The following is a 12,082-nucleotide window of genomic DNA, read 5'->3' on the forward strand; positions in this document are numbered from 1 at the left end:
TGGTAGAAAAGTTGTATTTTAATTAGAGAACCCACATGCATCCTCAGGGATTGAATGGCACAATACTAAGGCTTGTTTGGCTGAAGATTTGGGCAAGAAAAGAGCTGAGAAGCAGCAAGACCTCCCTGTAGAAGGGGCTGCATTTTCACAAAGAGGAATTGGAAGATGGGGTGGGTGGGGGAACTGGGGTTTAGCAGAGAGTTTTGGTAAGGAAGATGGCTTTGGGAAGAGAAAGAGGGAGAAGACTCAGAATGAGAGTGAGGAAAAGCCATGGAGTCCCCTCCTCGTGAAGGGCCAAGCCCTTCAGGGACTTCCCCCATATGATACACAACACTGAAAGCCAGCTGGAATGGTGACTGCTGACCTTGAGTGCTGAGGATTAGTGAGTCAGCGACTTCACCTGTGGCATCTGAACTGTGTAGTTGTGTGAACCAATACAGTCTATTATTTTAGCCACTTTAAGCTGAGTTTTCTATTGCTTATTTTGGAAAGACTCCTAACTGATAACTAATCTGGTACCAGAGATGTATGAGGCAAGGAGACCCTAAGAGGTGAGATGGGATGGAGGGCAGTGGGCACGCCTCTTTCTCATGCTGGGACTTTAGTGATCTGCATTACATGTTTGCAAACAGCTGGTTAAAATGCCACCTATACTGTCTTATGAGTCAAACTATGAAACTAGCTTGATAGGCAAGATAGACAGGAAAATAGACTTGATAGGAGTAATTTTAGACTATCAGAGTATGTTAAGTAGTTCCTGTGGTTCAGCTAGAAAGAAATGACCTTAGACTGTCAGGGTCTGAAGGCAGAGGGGGATGGTACATAGGTCTCCCTTGACCAAAAGAAGCTTTTTTGTCTTTAACCAGCAATCCAAATGTCAGAGACCCTGGTAGTCTTGAGCTGGCAAGAGGAAAAAAGCTAAACTCTCTACTTGTAGCCAAAGGTAACTCCATTCAGGGAACTTCTGAAATACATGTTATTGCTGACACAGTTATTATTCCAGTTATAAAAAGCCATTTATACACAGACATTCAGCCCTGGGACCAAGTGCAGGTTATTAGTGAGTCCCCATGGGACCATTATTTCATCTTATTCAGGGGTAGAAGCCAAAGTGTATGTCATTGAAGAGAAATAGGGGAATGAGCATTGAAGGTCTATTTATAGGCCATGCAGAAATTCCCATACCTAATTGTAGAATCAAGTATTTTACTTTGGTCACTAGTCCAAATTGGTGAGACCAAAGAAAATAAAATCCCACTATACATTTGTGGGAGTTTTGACAGAGAAATGTGTGGTTGTATTGACAGAAAAATCCCAAGCCAGATTGCTAATAGACTCTGCTTAATTCAATTTCTAAAGTGTCTCCAGAATCCTAAAAGTGAAGCAAGAAGTGGGTTTCTAAAACACCATAGTCCTTTGTAGATCAGTGGGGAAGTGGTCTGGACTGTTTAGTTATGTGATTTTGACTGTTAACCTGGAAACTAGCTAAGATGGAATGTGTCACCTGTACTGTTGGTTCACAATGCTTTTGAAAAAACTAAAAGATTTCTTGATTGGCAAATTATATCTGGACTTGGAGTAACAATAAAATAATAATAAACAGTTATTCTAATAGGTATGGCACTTTTTTGGTGTGTATGGTGATTCTTATAAGGGGCACATCCCTGTTATGAGAATCTTGGAATCTATGTCCTTGCAGTCCTTGTAGGACATACTAGTTCCTGTGGGTCATGAGGCTTTTAAGTTAGAAAAATCCCTGCACCCCCCAGTATGAATCTGAACCCTTTGATCTGAACTGTCTCCTATGAAGAGGACAGCCTGTGGGCGGCTATGTGGGCCAGTATAGAATGCTGATGCAAAAGCTACTGTTGAGAGAAATGCCTGACATTGTCCCATTAAATATCAGCTGTTCTTATCTGAGATCCTTCTGAGTCCTTGGTGGCTAATGTGGCCTTCAGGAGTCTTTTGAGTTTGAATACTTAAATAAACCAATGAAGACACCCTTGGTGAGCAGAGCATGCTTAGAAAAAGAAATTTCCCTGTTGTGTAACTTACACGTAACAATGGAAGACAATGAACAGGAGATCCTCCCGAAAGCAAAAATAGGCAGTCGAAGATTATTTTGTCTGTTTCCAAGTTTAAGACATTTTAATAGGAAAAAAGCCCCAACAGTTTTATCTGCACATAAAAACAGGATTGCTTATTATTTTATTTTAGACTTGGAGCTTGATGTTGTGACCGATGGGACTCTGCATTGTCTTTTTTTAGCAGTAGTGTGAGAAGTTGGGAGTGTGTGTGTGTGTGTGTGTGTGTGTGTGTGTGTGTGTGTGTGTGTGTGTTTTTTTTTTTTTTTTTTTTTTTTTTTTTTTTTTTTTTTTTTTTTTTTTTTTTTAGCATGCTCATTTTAGAAATGCCCTATTTATCTTGGGAAGTAAAATAAATGAGAGTTTTATACAACCAAAATGAAGTAGTATAGTAGGCATTTACTGCTTCGAGCCACTCAGCATCAACTGCTACCTCCTTGAGATGGTTTAGTTCTGTGTCCCCACCCAAATCTCACCTTGAAGCTGGCATAATTCCCATGTGTTGGGGGAGGGACCCAGTGGGAGATGATTGAATCATGGGGTCAGGTTTTCCCATGTTGTTTTTGTGATAGTGAATGGGTTTCATGAGATCTGATGGTTTTGAAAACGAGTGTTGCTGCACAAGCTCTCTTGTTGCCTGCTGCCATCCACATAAGATGTGACTTGTTCCTTCTTGCCTTCCACCATGATTGTGAGCCCTCCCCATCCATGTGGAACTATAAATCCAACAAGCCTCTTTCTTTTGTAAATTTTCCATCAGCAGCATGAAAATGGACTAACACACTCCTGTTGGTAACAGAATCACAATTTTAGTTCAGGTATGTACTCTCCTTTGTGCAGCTCATGAGCTTTGGAGGTTGATTCTATTTCTGGTGCCAGGTGTAATCCCTGACTGGCTTAAGCCCATCATCATGTTTCAGTCTCTTGGCCTTAGAGATGGTTTCAGGGAAAGGCATGGACAGATAACTAAATTCTAACCCATAACACCTGAGGAGAAATTTTACAAGGGTTTCTAGGAAAGAAAAGTCTATTTGTTTGAAATAAGTGTCAGGAGAGGCATTCTCTTGCTGCTAGAGGAAGCTTGGAGTCCCAGGAGATGCTGACAGACGTATTATGACAACAAAGAAAGTCCCAGGTAGAGGCAAACAATGTGGGAGGTAGAAAGACAGATAAAAGGAAATGGGAGGTTGGAGATACAACTGACCTGAGGATCAAGCCTCACCTAAAATATGACCATTCTTTGTTAGGTTACTTGAAGCAATAAATTATCATTACTATTTGATTCAGCTTGAGTCAAACCTCTACTGCTTGCATCTAAAACATTTCTTAATAAATCTGTTTCCGCTATCCAAAAAATGTGGCACATATACACCATGGAATACTATGCAGCCATAAAAAAGGATGAGTTCATGTCCTTTGCAGGGAAACGGATGAAGCTGGAAACCATCATTCTCAGCAAACTGACACAAGAACAGAAAACCAAACACAGCATGTTCTCAATCATAAGTGAGTGTTGAAAAATGAGAACACACGGACACAGGGAACACACTGGGGCCTGTTGGGGGGTTGGGGCAATGGGGAGGAATAACATTAGGAGAAATACCTAATGTAGATGATGAGGGGATGGATGCAGCAAACCACCATGGCATGTGTATACCTATGTAACAATCCTGCACGATCTGCACATACACCCCAGAACTTAAAATATAGTGAAAAAAAATCTGTTTCCTCTTTATATAGTGGACTTTTCATCTCATATTATTTTTTTCTTGACTATGTACTTCAATGATAAAAGCCATAAATCCTTGGACTCTTGGGAAAATTCAAAACAGTTTCCTTGAATTTCTTGTAGATTCTGCCATATGCCATTTTCAGTAATATGCTTTTTCCCTGGGTCTTTACATGCTGTGGCTTCCTCGTGTCCATAGGTATGTGCTGTTGTCATTGTTCTAGCTCTTTAAGGTGAAATTTGCCAAGATTCAATACAGAAGTTCAAAGCATCTTCCTATCTTTTTCTAGATCTTTTCTTTCTGAAATAAAATCAAAATAGATTTTAACCAGACCAATTTTCTTCCTTACAATTATTTTCATTCAGCCCAGACTTTGGCACTGGGTGGTGTCAGTCTTGGGCTTCAGTCTGGGGATCATTCTCAAATTAGAGGGATATGGTTAGGGAAACCCACTATATATAAGATAGTAGATTGTTAACACAGGGGTTTATTTAAGAAAAAAATTAATTAAGTTATAGTAGACAAAATAGGAAAACGGTCTCCAATTTCCCACTGTTGTTTCCTAGGAAGGATGCTGTCTGCTCATACTCTCAGGGTACAGGTTACTAGAGAGAATAAATAGCAGCTCTTTTGGCTATGTTTTAACCCTTCTTGGCCCTGACTTTAGATGCCTATTCAAGTGTTGAATCTCAAAACATTATCTAGGCAAGCAGGATAGTTCCCACAGCTTCCTTCCCTGTGACCAGAGCTCAGCTTGCTTATGATAAACCTGTAATAACCCTATCTGGCATGCTAAGTCACTGTCACCAGATGTAGGCAGTTACTTTACATTGGCCCAGCTGCTTCTAATTTTCTTAGAATGTGAAACATTATTGGAAATGAACATATTTCCACGTATTGTGGCAGCAGGGACACATGGAAAGTTCTACTTGTTTGTTTGTTTGTTTGTTTTCTGAGATGGAGTCTTGCTCTGTCACCAGGCTGGAGTGCAGTGGTGCAATCTCGGCTCACTGCAACCTCTGCCTCCTAGGCTCAAGCGATTTTTCCGCCTCAGCCTCCCGAGTAGCTGGGACACAGGTGCATGCCACCATGCCCAGCTAATTTTTTGTATTTTTAGTAGACACAGGGTTTCACCATGTTGGCCAGGATGGTCACAATCTCTTGACCTTGTGATCCGCCTGCCTCGGCCTCCCAAAGTGCTGGGATTACAGGCGTGAGCCACCGTGCCCGGCTCTACTTGTTTCCTTAAAGCAGCATCACAGCCACTGATAGGATTGCTAATCTTATGTTCGTTGCACTGATTGTGCTGAGGATTCTCATCAGCTCTCTTTCCCAGTTTGTGAGACAAGTGCAAACTAAATGTTCAGGGCTCCTTTACATAGCTAATTATCAATATAGCTGTGAATTTTTGTCTTTCCATGTGTGAGAAGCTCTTTCAGGAGTGTTAATCAGGTATTATTTGCAATCTAAATTTCCAGAGTTGTAATTTTAGATAGATTAGATTAGATATATTGTGTTTGAATATTCACAATCTTTGGATGTTACAAAGTCTTCCAAGTGGTTTCCAAACTCAAACATAAAGTTATTTATTTATATCCCCCAATTTTTTCTTCCTGATGGGTACAGAGGTAACTATGCATTCTGTAACTTCTTAAATAAACATAAAATAAGATTATAATAATAATTTTTAGTCCCAATTGTTAGTATTCATGTGTAAATATAAAATATCTACATTACAATTACTTCTAAAATGTTTTATTATATTTAATGTAATATAAATTTCTCATGAAATTTAATGTAATCTTTTTTTTTTTAAATTATACTTTAAGTTCTGGAATATATGTGCAGAACGTGCAGGTTTGTTATATAGATATATATGTGCCATGGTGGTTTGCTGTACCTATCAACCCATCATCTGGGTTTTAGCTTGCCCCCAGCCCCCAACAGGCCCTGGTATTTGATGTTCCCCTTCCTGTGTCCATGTGTTCTCATTGTTCAACTCCCACTTATGAGTGAGAACATGTGATGTTTGGTTTCCTGTTCCTGTGTTAGTTTGCTGAGAATGATGATTTCTAGCTTCTTCCATGTCCCTGCAATGGACATGAACTCTTCCCCTTTTATGGCTACATAATATTCCATGGTGTATATGTGCCACATTTTCTTTATCCAGTCTATCATTTGGGTTGGTTCCAAGTCTTTGCTATTGTGAATAGTGATACAATAAACATACATGTGCCTGTGTCTTTATAGTAGAATGATTTATAATCCTTTGATTTATAATAAAGGATTATAAATCGTTCTACTATAAAAACACATGCACATGTATGTTTATTGCAGCACTGTTGGTATTTCTGGTTCTAGATCCTTGAGGAATCACTACACTGTCTTTCACAATGGTTGAATTAATTTACACTTCCATCACCAGTGTAAAAGTGTTCCTCTTTCTCCACATCTTCATCAGGATTTGTTGTTTCCTGACTTTTTAATGATTGCCATTCTAACTGGCATGAGATGGAATCTCATTGTGGTTTTGATTTGCATTTCTCTAATGACCAGTGATGACAAGCTTTTTTTCCCATGTTTGTTGGCCCCATAAATGTCTTCTTTTGAGAAGTTTCTGTTCATATCCTTTGCCCACTTTTTGATGGGGTTGTTTTTTTCTTGTAAATTTGTTTAAGTTCCTTGTAGATTCTGGATATTAGAACTTTGTCAGATGGATAGATTGCAAACATTTCCTCCCATTCTGTTGGTTATTCACTCTCATTATAGTTTATTTTGCTGTGAGAAGCTGTTTAGTTTAATTAGATCCCATTTTTCAATTTTGGCTTTTATTGCCATTGCTTTTGATGTTTTCATCATGAAGTCTTTGCCCATGCCTATGTTCCGAATAGTATCGTCTAGGTTTTCTTCTAGGGTTTTTATGGTTTTAGGTCTTACATTAAGGCTTTAATCCATCTTGAGTTAATTTTTGCATAAGGTGTAAGGAAGGGGTCCATTTTCAGTTTTCTGCATATGGCCAGCCAGTTTTCCCAGCACCATTTACTAAATAGGGAATCCTTTCCCCATTGCTTGCTTTCGTCAGGTTTGTCAAAAATCAGATGGTTGTAGATGTGTGGTGTTATTTCTGAGGTCTCTGTTCTGTTCTATTGGTCTGTATACCTGTTTTGGTACCAGTACCACACTGTTTTGGTTACTGTAGCCTTGTAGTATAGTTTGAAGTCAGGTAGCATGATGCCTCCAACTTTGTTCCTTTGCTTAGTGTTTGTTGTCTTGGCTATATGGTCTCTCTTTTGGTTCCATATGAAATTTAAAGTAGTTTTTTTCTAATTCTGTGAAGAAAGTCAATGGTAACTTGATGGGAATAGCATTGAATCTATAAATTACTTTGGGCAGTATGGCCATTTTCACAATATTAATTCTTCCTATCCACAAACATGGAATTGTTTTCCATTTGGAAAATAAAGTTTTCATTTGTTTTTTTTAACTTTTAAGTTCAGGAATACAAATGCAGGTTTGTTACATAGGTAAACTTGTGTCATGGAGGTTTGTTGTAGAGATTATTTCATCACCCAGGTGTTAAGGCTAGGTACCCATTAGTTGTTTTTCCTGAACCTCTTCTTCCTCCTACCCTCTGCCCTCTGATAGGCCCTAGTGTGTGTTATTCCCCTCTATGTGACCATATGTTCTCATAATTTAACTTCCACTTATAAATGAGAACAATGTGGTGTTTGGTTTTCTGTTTCTGTGTTACTTTTCTAAGGATAATGGCCTCCAGGTCCATCTACATCCCTGCAAAGGGCATGATCTCATTCTTTTTATGGCTGCATTGTATCCCATGGTGTATATATACAACATTTTCTTTATCCAGCCTATCATTGATGGGCATTTAGATTGATTCCATGTCTTTGCTATTGTGAGTAGTGCTGCAGTGAACATACACATGCATGTGTCTTTATAATAGAATATTTCCACTCAATTTAGAAGTTTTAACCATTTAAAACTACCTTCTCAACTGTTCATACAGTGCTGATGGGAGTGTACATTGGTAAAGCAACTTTGAAAACCTATTTGGCCATATGTTATCAGGCTGGGCATATTCACATACTATGATTTAGCAATTCCAGTTTTAATTAATGCTCAACAGTAATACATCTATAGATTCATCTATACATCTATAGATTCAGCAAAGATATATATTAGAATATCCATACAGTACTTTTCATGATAGTCCCAAACTGGACACTATACAGAAAGAGTGAAAAGGATAAATACATTATAGTGTTTTCTCTGTTTTGAAATTTTATTTTAAGTTTCAGGATACATGTGCAGGACATGCAGGTTTGTTACATAGGCAGATGTGTGCCATGGTGGTTTGCTGCACCTATCAGCCCATCACCTAGCTATTAAGTCCCACATGCCTTAGCTATTTGTCCTGATGCGCTCCCTCCTCTCCCACACCACGACAGACCTCAGTGTGTGATGTTCCCTTCCCTGTGCCCATGTGTTCTCATTATTCAACTCCCACTTTTGAGTGAGAACATGTGGTGTTTGATTTTCTCTTCCTGTGTTAGTTTGCTAAGGATGATGGCTTCCAGCTTTATCCATGTTCCTGCACAGAACATGATCTCATTTATTTTTATGGCTACATAGTATTTCATGGTGTGTATTTACCACATTTTCTTTTTCCAGTCTGTCATTGATGGGCATTTGGGTTGATTCCGTGTCTTTGCTATTATGAATAGTGCTGCAATTAACATAAGCATGCATGTATATTTATAATAAAATGATTTATATTCCTTTGGGTATATGCCTAGTAATGGGATTGCTGGTCAAATAGAATTTCTGCTTCTAGATCCTTGAGGAATCACTGCACTATCTTCCACAATGGTTACACTAATTTATGTTCCCACCAACAGTGAGATTTTCCTACTTCTCCACAGCCTCACCAGCATCTGTTGTTTCTTGACTTTTCAATAATCACCATTCTAATTATAGTATTTTCACACAGTGAAATACTATACTATGATGAGAATGAATTATCTACAACTACATGTAACAATAGGAATGATCTCAGAAACATAAAATTGAATGAAAGAAGCTATACACAGAGGATTGCATATTGTATAATTCATGTTTTCTTAACTAAAATATCTGGCAAAACCCACCTCTGCTGTTTGAAGTAAGACGGCAGTTACACTTGAAATTATGACTGGAAATGCACATGGGGGTGTAGTTTCTGGTAATTCTTTGTCTCTTGATGTGGGTGCTGGTTTCATGGAGTATGTTCAACTTCTGAAAATGCTTTGAACTGTACACTTAGGATATTAGTTCTTTTACTTAAATGAAAAGTTTTTTAAAAATTTAAAAACTTGGCCGGGCGCGGTGGCTCAAGCCTGTAATCCCAGCACTTTGGGAGGCCGAGGCGGGTGGATCACGAGGTCAAGAGATCGAGACCATCCTGGTCAACATGGTGAAACCCCGTCTCTACTAAAAATACAAAAAATTAGCTGGGCATGGTGGCGCGTGCCTGTAATCCCAGCTACTCAGGAGGCTGAGGCAGGAGAATTGCCTGAACCCAGGAGGCAGAGGTTGCGGTGAGCCGAGATTGCCACATAAAAAAAAAAAAAGGGAAAAAAAAACAAACCCCCGTCTAAAAAAAAAAAAAAAAAAATTTAAAAACTTTCCTATTTTTTGTACTTCCTCATGTTTACTGTCTTTTACCATTAGTGTTACAGAGGTACTGTTTTTCATATTTATAGTTGCCTCCTGTAAAAATTCATAGTTACATGTATAAAATGAGTTACATCCATTACCAGCTATAAAAAAAACAGTAGAAAAATAATTTGGAAAAGTTAATTTTTAAAATTTATTTTCGTTTAAGGGAAGAAGTTGTGATAGACTACCAAAGAGGTCACAATTCTCTTCAGGTCTTGTCATCAAAAAGTGGAGTCTATTGCTCTACCTCTTGAATATGGGCTTGCTTTGGCCAATAGAGTGTGAATGCTGAGTATAGACCTTAAGAGGATTGGCAAGCTTCTCTTCTCTTAGAGCACTGTGATCTCCATGTGACAAGGTCAGGACAGCCTGCTGGAGGATGAGAGATCAGGTAGAGAGAAGACATCACAGGCATGTTTCCAGAGACCTGCTAGATGACAGCATATGCATGAGCAAGCCCAGACATAATCAGCAGACCTGCATGGCAAATCTACAGACTTCAAACTACAGACTTAAATCTTAATAATTTTAAGCTGCTAAGTTTTGGGGTGGTTTGTTTGTAGCAAAATCTCACTAATGAGAGCTCTTCACAAAATGTACTCTGAGTATTTTATCAAGCTGGTCCACATGGACTTGAATATACATGCTGTATTGTCTCCATCTTTAAAATACATCTAAAATCAGACCATTTCATCCCATTTCCACTGGTCCAATCCACCATTGTGTGTCACCTTGGTACCATAATGGACTCATATATGTTCTTTCTTCTCCAGCCCTTGCCTTATGCAAGTCTGTTCTTCCCTAAAGCTAGGATGATCCTTTTAAAGCAAAAAGATCATATCACACCTCTGCTCTAAACTTACTAATGGTTTCCAATGTCATTCAGAGTAAAACCCAATATTTTCTTACAATGGCAACAAGATTCAACCGTGTCTGCCTCCTCTTGCCTCTCTCATCTTATCTCCTACCCTGCTATATTAGTCCATTTTCACACTACCATAAAGAACAGCCTGAGACTGGGTAATTTATTTTTTTTTTAAAAAAAAAGCCTAATTGACTGAGTTCTACATGGCTAGGGAGGCCCCAGGAAACTTAACATCATGGCAGAAAGTGAAGGAGAAGCGAGGCATGTTTTACATGGCAGCAGAAGAAAGAGAAAGTAAGGGTGGCACTGCCAAACACTTTTTAAACCATCAGATCTTGTGAGAACTCACAATTATAAGAACAGCATGGAGGAAGCTGCTTCCATGATCCAATCACCTCCCACCAGGTCCCTCCCTCAACACATGGGGATTATAATCAAGATGAGATTTTGGTGGAGACATAGAGTCAAACCATATCATTCTACCCCTGGATCCTCCCAAATCTCATGTCCTTTTCACATTTCAAAACACAATTATGCTTTCCCAACATACCCCCAAACCTTAACTCACTCCAGCGTTAGCTCAAAATTTCAAGTCCAAAGTCTCATCTGAGACAAGGCAAGTCCCTTCTGCTTATGAGCCTGTAAAATCAAAAACAAGTTAGTTACTTCCAAGATACAATGGGAGTACAGGCATTGGGTAAATGTCTCATTCCAAATGGGAAAAATGGGCCAAAGCAAAGGTCTACAGGCCCCATGCAAGTCTGAAATCTGGCAGGGCACCCATTAAATCTCAAAGCTCCAAAATCTCAAAGCTCCTTTGACTCCATGTCTCATGTCCAGGGCATGCTGATGCAAGAGGTGATCTCCCAAGGCCTTGGGCAGCTCTGCCTCTGTGGCTCTGCAGGATACAGCCCTTGTGACTGCTTTTATGGTCTAGCATAGAGTACCTGTAGCTTTTCCAGGTGCACAGTGCAAGCTGTTGGTGGAGCTACAATTCTGGGGTCTGGAGGATGGTGGCCCTTTTCTTATAGCTCCAGTAGGCAGTGCGCCAGTAGGGACTCTATGTGGGGACTCTGACTCCACATTTTCCCACTTCATTTGCCCTAGTTGAGGTTCTCCATGAGGGTTCCACCCCTGCAGCAGACTTCGGCCTGGACATCTAGGCATTTCATACATCCTCTGAAATCTAGGCAGAGGCTCCCAAAGTTCAACTCTTGTCTTCTGCATATCCACAGTCCCAACACTATGTGGAAACCATCAAGACTTGGGCTTGCATCCTCTGAAGCAACAGCCTGAATTGTAGAGTGGCTTCTTTTAGCCATGGCTGGAGTGGCTGGGACATAAGGTGCCATATCCTAAGGCTGCACAGAGTAGCAGGGCCCTGGACACAGCCCAGGAAACCATTTATCCCTCCTAGACCTCTGGGCCTGTGATGGAAGGGGCAACTAAAAATCTCTGGCATGCCCTGGAGACATTTTATATATGTATAATTCCCCTTGTGAAATATCTATATCTATAGATATAGATATAGATACATAGATATACACATATATAGCCTTTTATGATGGTTAGCCCACAAGCTCACCAAATGCCCTAAAACTTCGAAACTTCTAGATTGCTTTGCGTGTGACCTTACAAATAATTTGTGTGTGTGTGTGTCTATATCTATATCTATATCTATTATGTAC

This window comes from Cebus imitator, unplaced genomic scaffold (genome assembly GCF_001604975.1).
Source record: "Cebus imitator isolate Cc_AM_T3 unplaced genomic scaffold, Cebus_imitator-1.0 Scaffold446, whole genome shotgun sequence".
Lineage (NCBI taxonomy): Eukaryota > Metazoa > Chordata > Mammalia > Primates > Cebidae > Cebus > Cebus imitator.